Raw genomic sequence first — 7,829 nt, forward strand, 5'->3', positions numbered from 1 at the left:
TTCGGGCCTATGATGTAGTACACTCAAGGACCAATACTCTTCATGCTCATTTGGACATGTGAACCTTTTAACAAATGTGTGAAAACAGATTCTATGTGAGATTTTCTATATTTTCTGTTTCTGGACTAGGAAAGATGGATTTCACAATTAAATGACATGACCCACAGACCCAATTTCAGGTCTATAATGTAGTACACCCAAGAACCAATACATTTCATGCTCATTCATTTAAGGGCTCTGTGGTCAGTTTCCACAACAAAGTTCCTTCCCAGCAAGTAATATATGAGAGAATCCAAAGCCCATTTTAGCCCATTAAACACTCTTTTTCCACAATGGAGTAATGGGTTTCTCTGGGATAGAGCTTTCTACTTAAATATGCAATTGGATGTTGTCCAGCCAGGTATTCCTGCAGTAAGACTGCTCCCAAACCAACATATGAGGCATCAGTCTGTAAAACAAAAAGCTTTTAAAAATCAGAACTATGCAACACAGGTTCATTACTCAAAGCTCCCTGGAGGTCACAAAAAGCATCTTTGGCTTGTTCTGTCCAAGAGACCTGGTTGGGGCAAGATTTTTTTGTCATGTCAGTCAACAATGCTGCCCGGGTGGCAAAATTGGGAATAAAGTGCTTATACCATCCAGCAAGGCCCAAGAAAGACCTCACTTCCTTTTTGGTGCGAGGAAGAGCACAGGACTGAATGGCTTGGATCTTTTGTATTTGTGGCTTGATGAAACCATTTCCCAGCACATAACCTAAATACTCCGCTTCATGCTTTGCAAGAGAACACTTTGCAGGGTTTATGGTTAAGCCAGCATCTTAAATGTGTTGAATCACTGCTTGCAGATGTTGAAGATGCGCATCCCAGGAATCACTAAATAAGATAAGATAAGATAGCCTTTATTGTCATTGCACATGTACAACGAAATTGAGCAGCAATCCTTAAAGTGCTTAAGCAAACAAAAACAGTAGAAACATGCAGTTTTTTTTAATAATATAAATAACAATTATTGCACTAGCCCTGGGTAGTAGAGGAGATTAATGTATGTGTGTTTGCTGTGTATTGCACAGGCCCTGAGTGGCTTAAGAGGTATGTGCACTCAGTTCCCGTACAGCACTGGGGTAAAAGCTGTTTTTCAGTCTGTTTGTCCTGGATGTGATGGACCTGAAGTGTTTTCCTGAGGAAACGCTATATCACTATGTCATCAAGGTAAGCAGCCGCAAAGCTACCCAACCGTTGTAAAACAGTGTCCATTAGTCTTTGAAAATTAGGAGGGGCCCCATGTAACCCAAATGGCAAAACCCGGAATTGCATTAGACTGGAAGGAGTACAAAAGGCAGTTAATTCCCATGACCTGCCAGTACCCCTTACACAGATCAAGCATACTTATAAACTTGGCTTTTCCCAATTTTTCCAGCAACTCCTCAATAAGAGGCATTGAATATGAATCAAACTTGGAAAAAGAGTTAAGATAGCGGAAGTCAATGCAAAACCAGACTGCCATCTTTCTTTGGCACAAGCACTACAGGATTACACCATTCAGTTTTTGATGGTTCCACAGTGCCCATAGCCTACATCAATTCCACTTCCTCAATAAATGCTGATACTAATCGTTCAGGAATCCTGTAACTCAGATGTTTGGGTTGAGCATTCTCTTTCAGCATTATTTCATGTTCTTTCAGAAGATTGATATGCAGAGCCCTACGAGAGCGTGCCTGTCTGGGTGTGACAATTTCATAGGTGGTATTTCCTAACTGCTTAATGACTTTAAAATGGCCCATGCAACTTACCCAGGAGTTTGTTTTCTTCAGTAGGGAGCATTACCAGCACCTGCTGTCCAGGAATAAATGATCGTTGCTGTGTTTTTTTTTTGTTTATCATACCAAACTTTTTGCTTACGCTGAGTGTCTTGCAAATGGCTAGTGGCCAACTTCAACATTTGTTTCAACTTCTCTCTCATGCTCAGTACATATTCAATCGTACTAACCTTGTAAACTTGCTTTCCCATGTTTCCCTCATCAATGACAATGGTGAGAAACCTGTTGATGCTTGGGGAACTTCTCTATATGCAAATAAAAGATAAGGAAGCCACTGGTCCCAATCAGATCCGGTTTCATTTACAAATTTCCGTAACATTTTCACTAGTGTTTGATTAAACCGCTCTACCAGACCATCTGTTTCAGGATGGTAGGGGGTGGTTCTCAATCTTTTAATGCCAAGTAGATTATAAACTTGTTTTAAAAGTGTAGACATAAAATTAGTGCCTTGATCAGTTAGGATTTCTTTTGGGAATCCTACTCTAGAAAAAAACTGCACAAGACAAAAAGCTACTGATTGGGCCTTGATGTCTTTCAAGGCAAAGACCTCTGGGTAATAGTTGCATAGTCACAAATGACCAACATATATTTGTTACCTCCTCTACTCCTTTCCAGGGGGCCCACAATATCCATACCCAAACGCTCAAAGGGAAAGTCAATAACAGGCAATGGGATTAGAGGGCCTTTAGGAGGACCTCTGATCTAAATACTCTGGCATTCTGGACAGATCTTACAGAGTTCAGCAATGTCTTTTGACATTCCTGGCCAATAAAAATGTTTACGCACACATTGTGGAAGCACCATTTGCAAACTTCTCCCATTTTCCCGGTTCAAAATGTCATTTTGCATGCAGAAATTGCTCTCTTTATTTACGAACTGGGACAAGTTCTCTGAAGTTGACTTGGGCATTTTTAAAAGCAACCAAGAGATTTTAGCATCCTCTTGTTGTAACCATGGCATGTCACCAGATATTTTTCACTGCTCAGAACCTTCTAATTCAATTGGCTCCTTAAGAAATGGGCACTGAATGTTGGTCCCTTGAAATTTAGCTTGCCTTTTTTGTCTTTTAGATTTTTTTAGCGCCACTGGAATACCTGGCAAATCAGTATTGCAAAAAGGTAGCATTTCTAATGAATTATACTCTATTTGTTGTAGCTTGGATTGTGCCCACGTTAGCACCATATTACAGGTACTCACGGAGGACAACACTTGCAACAAAGCAGGAAAATCATGACCAATAATTACAGAATATGGTATATTTGGTACAAGACCTACTCTCATGAGATATGTTTGCCCTTGAACCTCTAGATATAGCTTAGCAGTTGGATACTGACGTTCCTCCCCATGAACACATTTAATTACAACCAGATCTATATTATTGGAAGAACTTTCAGGGACTAGGCTAGCTTTTATTAGGGTTTGAATACATTCTGTGTCTATCAGGGCATTAACTTTTGACCATTTGATATGACACTTTTGATGACTTGACTTGGCATTGGGACTATATTGGGTTTGGAACCAGCTACCCGGGGCACATAACAGATATTGCTTGGTTTCTTAGCTGCATTTGGGTACATTGGCTTTTTATCTCTCTGCTCCATGCAGATTAACATGCTCAGTCTTTCTCACATGTCCATCATCAGTGGATTTACCCTCTTCGGCAGCTAGAGTTAGACGACGGGGTGGAGGCTTATCTTTGACCACTTTCCATTGGGTGTAACTCCAGGGCAGGATTTTGCACCTAGGTGCAACGAATACATCTGCAAGCCTTGCTGCTTCTTCTGCCAATGCTGGATCATGCTTTCTGATCCATACTTGAAGCTCTGGGCACAGCATTCTCAGAAATTGCTCCAAGATAAGCGTTTCCCCAATTTGTTTGACAGATTTTGTTGTCGGTTTTACCCACTTTTGATACAGGTCCCTCAGTCTAACATACAACTCTTTAGGAGTCTCTTCTGCTAGCACATCTAGGGAACAAAACCTCTGACGATAAGTCTCTGCATTGATGGAATATTTCTTCAATATGGCCTCCTTTACCAATGCATACTCACTCAACTCATCCACATCCATGGAAACATAAGCGCTGCGGGCCTTCCTTGTTAACAAAGGAACCAACCGTAAAGCCCATTCATCCTGTGACCACCTGCATGCTATAGTTATACGCTCAAATGTAGTCATATAATGTTCTTTGTCATCTGTCTCTGCTAACTGCTGCAATTTTAGCTCTTTGAGAGTGTGAGTGGGGGTTTCTTGACAAGAACTTAAGGAAGTTCTAAGTGATTGCTCAGCTTCCATCACTCTTGGCTCTTCACTCACTCTTGGTCGGATATCTTCTAAAGATGTGCGTTGGCTCACCTCCCCCTGCAACAGATGAAACTGATGTTGTAAGGACTTCCACGTTGTCTGTTGTCGCGTGGCTTCTTGCTCCAGGTGAGCATTCCTTGCTTGCTGTTCCACTAAAAACTGGCAAAGCATTTGTCTGAGATCACTTGTCTCTTCTTCTTCCTGTAGCCGTTGTTCAACCACTCCACCTGTAGCTCAAAATTCCAAGATACTGTGCCTCCTGTCAGGACACATCCCACCACTGCCACCAAATTGTCAGGGTGTGACCAAAAACAAGGCTAAGAGGCACATTGAGGAGTCACATCTAGACATTTATTGACACTTGCAAATGTAAAGTTTATGCAACAAGCACAGCTTCTAGCATGTGCGCTTGATAAAACGGGGGGGGGGGGGGGGGTGACTCATCCTTGACAGCACAATCAGTCCACTTTTAACACCATGGATCAAACCATTTAACATTCAAGGTACATTCCCCAGTAACAGTGAATGTGAAGAACTCCACTTAGCTGGACATCACTACTTAACATTCAATCTCACGCTTTGCATTAACTATCACAATATTTCAATATTAAATATCAATGGGAAAAAAAATTGTAAAATACCCACTAGCTCTTGGTACAAACATGGTTTACCCCCTAGAAAGGTTCCAATTAGTACAGTCCAGATTACCCAGAATTCCAGGCATTTCTATAAAGACATGCTCAGTAAGCCCGGACTTCCTCTAAACCAACATCCACTGACCCATGCTGCAGACATGGTTCCTGGGAATTAAACAAAGAAGTCAACAGAGTTGTTATGGTGAGATCAATAAAAATGTTAAAACTGTCCCATCTTGTGGTCTGACTCTTCTTTACTAGCGTGCACAACTAGAATAGAAAAGATAAGTTTAAAAGATGTTTAATTATTGGTCATTTACCTGAAATATATAGGATTTGAACAGGATTTTAACCTTTTATGAGCTAATCACTAATTAATGAAAAATATTAACTTTAAAATTAGTAAATATAACCAATGTATACATTCTGGGCAATCTTAAAAAGGGCTATTACTGCAATGTACCTAAATATAAACAATGTACTCTGAACTTGTGCTGAACAAATTAAAATTCATACTCCTTAAACACACTGCATCCCTTATTCTTACATATGGGGACCTTAGTGGGCCATCACAGTGCCATTCAAATGAGATTTATGCAGACTGAAAGAAGAAAACTGAAGAAAACATGCAAATTTCCATAGTCATTGATGATATGGGGCTGCATGTCTGGTAAAAGCACTGGGGAGATGGCTGTCATTATTTCTTCAATAAGTGCACAGGTTTACATTGACATTCTGGGCACTTTTCTTATCCCATCTATTAAAAGGATGTTTGGGGATGATGAAATCATTTTTCAAGGTGATAATGCATTTTGCCATAGAGCAAAATCTGTGAAAACATTCCTTGAAGAAAGACACATAAGGTCAATGTCATGGCCTGCAAACAGTCCAGATCTCAATCGAATTGAAAATCTGTGGTGGAAATTAAAGAAAATGGTCCATTACAAGGCTCCAACCTGCAAAGCTGATCTGGCAACAGCTATCAGAGAAAGCTGGAGCCAGATTGATGAAGAGTACAGTAAGCCAGAGGTGGTGCAACAAAGTACTAGTGATGTGTTGGAGTGTTATTTTGTTTGTCATGATTCCATCATTTTTTCCTCAGAATTGAGTGATTCCATAAATTATTCTGTTATAAATTAACTGTTACTGGCTACCACAATAATTTTTTTTTCTTGATTTCTTTTAGTGTTTCTTAAAGTAGAAAGTTGCCATTTGAAATGCCTTAGTGAACGCAACATCATGAAAATACCATCCAACTGCACGTTATCGGTACTGTGGCATACTGCCTCATGAAATGACTCATTTAAATACGTTGTATTCAATTGTGTGTTAAGCTCAGCTTTATGCTAAATGTTATGTAATTTTGATATACCCAGCTAGCAAGGTAGATCTGGGCCGATTCTGGCTCAGGCTCGGCACTGTCGGCTGGCTGCCGTTTCGGCATGAATGCGGCATACTGCTTCTGGCCCAATTCTGGCTGCACGTTGGCACTGTCAGCTTGCTGCCATCTTGGTGTGTATACGACACCCTGTATCTGGCCCAGTTCCGGCTGCACGTTGGCACTGTTGGCTGGCTGTGACACGGCGTGAATATGGCACACTGCATGTGGCCCAATTCCGGCTGCACGTTGGCCCTGTCGGCTGGTTGCCGTCTTGGTGTGCATGCGGCACCCATTATCTGGCCTAAGTCCGGCTGCACGTTGGCACTCTCGGCTAGCTGTGGCTCAGCGTGAATGCGGCACACTGTATCTGGCCCAATTCCGGCTGCACATTGGCACTGTCGGCTGGCGAGGTGATTGCCATTGCAGTTAGCAGACTACACTGATCAGAGCATTTTATTAAATACTGATTATTAATCGTATGTGGCCCACGTCTAAAAATAAAAGAAAATACTGGTAACTGTCTGGAAACCAATGTAATAAACTTTAAATAAATAGAATCATTATTTTGACTTGTTAAATGCCATATAGTTATAGGTAAGCTCTGTAATATTTAAGAATATTGATGTAATGACTGGGACATGAACGACAGAAATGCTTATGATAAATAGGGTTAATAAGGAGACAGTGCCGTGCTAAAGAGAGGAAATTGAAATTTAAGTTTTTGAAAACGACTTGACTGGAACGACTGCTTTAAAATGAATGAACTCTAAATGAGAAAACGGAAGGTGGCAGAAGCGAACTGCTGTAAATACACAGAAGAAGAAGATGATGAAGATTCATGTTCTTTTCTGTGAACGCGGCAGATTTTCAATCTGTCTGTTCGTTGTCAGTATATTTGACTTACACACAAACCATCACTAATTCAAACAATGTTACTCTTCCAGGCTTAGCAATCAGAGAGCACGATACTACTATCTAGACACACTGAGCAAGAGCACCTTATGATGTCATTTCAACTCAGCGCTAATCTACGCATGTCATTCCATTCCTTAGAAGCTCTCTTTCTTAACATGGCCATCACTACAGACATGCTGGCCATGATACGCCTTCAATCTCTGACAGGTGAGCTAGCGTATCCATCAAAGCAAGATAAATCATTCATCTTTCTGCCACCGATTCTCTGTCACTTAAATCTAACGCAGTCATTGTGCAGTCAAACATGTCACACCACGAGGAAAAATTCATGATTTTGAAATATCATTATTGATTCAATCAGACTAGAAGTATCTTTAGGGATCATAGACACTGACAAACTTGAAATGTTTCACCGTTTTATCAAGGTTTCATTTTCCATAAAAAAGATGAATTGGGAGAAGCAAGCACTGTCTTTGAAGGACAGTATACCTTGTGCAAAGGCAGAAAAAAGTCCATCAGCAGGGAACGCATTTTTGCAAGGGTTATCGTTCCCTGACAAACATCTCGGCGAGCAAGGATGAAAGAGGGGCTCGTCCAGGATTTGAACCCAGGACCTCTCGCACCCTAAGTGAGAATCATACCCCTAGACCAACAATCCTTCCCACAGCTGCTCCGGATTGAGGGTCATTTCTGTGCCAACCAGTACATTTCTTAAGTCTTTTCAATCTATCTGTTGGTTGTCAGTATATTTCACTTACACACAAACCATCACTAATTC

Source organism: Hoplias malabaricus, chromosome 6 (genome assembly GCF_029633855.1).
Source record: "Hoplias malabaricus isolate fHopMal1 chromosome 6, fHopMal1.hap1, whole genome shotgun sequence".
Classification (NCBI taxonomy): Eukaryota; Metazoa; Chordata; class Actinopteri; order Characiformes; family Erythrinidae; genus Hoplias; species Hoplias malabaricus.